Source organism: Myotis brandtii, unplaced genomic scaffold, assembly GCF_000412655.1.
Source record: "Myotis brandtii unplaced genomic scaffold, ASM41265v1 scaffold244, whole genome shotgun sequence".
Taxonomy (NCBI): Eukaryota; Metazoa; Chordata; class Mammalia; order Chiroptera; family Vespertilionidae; genus Myotis; species Myotis brandtii.
The window spans coordinates 589738-591046 of NW_005359225.1; positions in this window are offsets into that span (position 1 = coordinate 589738).

Consider the following 1309-nt stretch of genomic DNA (forward strand, 5'->3'; position numbering starts at 1 on the left):
GGGCCTATCCGGAAGTCCCCGCAGGTGTGGAGGGCCCGGCGCCTTTGTCTGGGGGTCACAGCCCAGCTGCGCGGAGTCCAGCGTCTGAGCATCGTGTGTAAGGAGCTCTGTCCAGGTTCCTGGCTTATGGCGGGAGGCTGTCTTTTCTAGGTCCTCCATCCTGGCAGGTGTGCCCTGGGTTTTAAAAAAATATGTGGTTTTTTTTTACTGATTTTTAAAGAGAGAGGAAAAGAGAGGAATAGAGAGAGAAACATGGATGAGAGAGAAGCATCACCCATTGGCCGCCTCCTGCGCGCCCCCTGCTGGGGACCCAGTGGACACCCTGGCGTGTGCCCCGCCGGGGAATCAACCCAGGACCTCTTGGTTCTTGGGTCTGGGATCAACCACTGAGCCACACTCACCGGGCACCCCCCGGTTTTGGACACCAGCACCTGGATGAACAGTGGTGCCCTCTCCTGAGATGGGAGGAGCTTGGGGAGAAATGGGTCCTGGAGGGAAAATCAGGTGTTCGGTTTTGGGATATTACATTTGAGCGACACGTGAGAAATGCAGGTGGACATTTCAGTATGTCGGACGTATGGGATTGGAAACCAGGAGAGCTCTGGAAGGGAAGCAGTATTTATTGATCGTCGCTCCCTGTCCCCCGAAAAAACAACAACACGTTATTGAAATTTCAGTGTGGACTTGGCTACCGGGCTGGTAGACTCGAATATAAAGGGCATGCAGATATGTGGGAAATGGTGTGCTAATTATTCTGGTTAAAATGCTGCCTTTTATCCAGTATTCAAACCGTTTACCATCCTCTTAGTCAAAGTTGTTTGTTCAAAACATTTTTCTTGGATAATTCGATATTTGTAACAAAGACACCAAGTTTGTGTAGTTTCATCATCAACTAGTTCAGACTTTTTTTCTTATTTCCATTGTGATTTTTTTTTTCCTTTGACCATGGATTTAAAAAAAAATATGGTGTGTAATTATGCAGGTTCCTCAAAAAAATAAAATAGACATTCCACAAATGAGTGAGATCGTGTGGTATTTATCTTCCTCTGACTGGCTTATTTCACTTAGCATAATGCTCTTCATGTCCATCCATGCTGTTGGGAATGGTAAGAGTTCCTTTAGTTGATCTCTTCCCCTTACCCTCCCCTACTTTCCCTCTGGGGATTGATAGTCTGATCGCTGTTTCTCCGTCTTTGGATCTGTCCCTGTTCATCAGTCTATGTTGTTCTCTATATTCCACAAATGAGTGAGATCATGTGGTATTTATCTTTCTCTGACTGGCTTATTTCACTTAGCATAATGCTCTCCA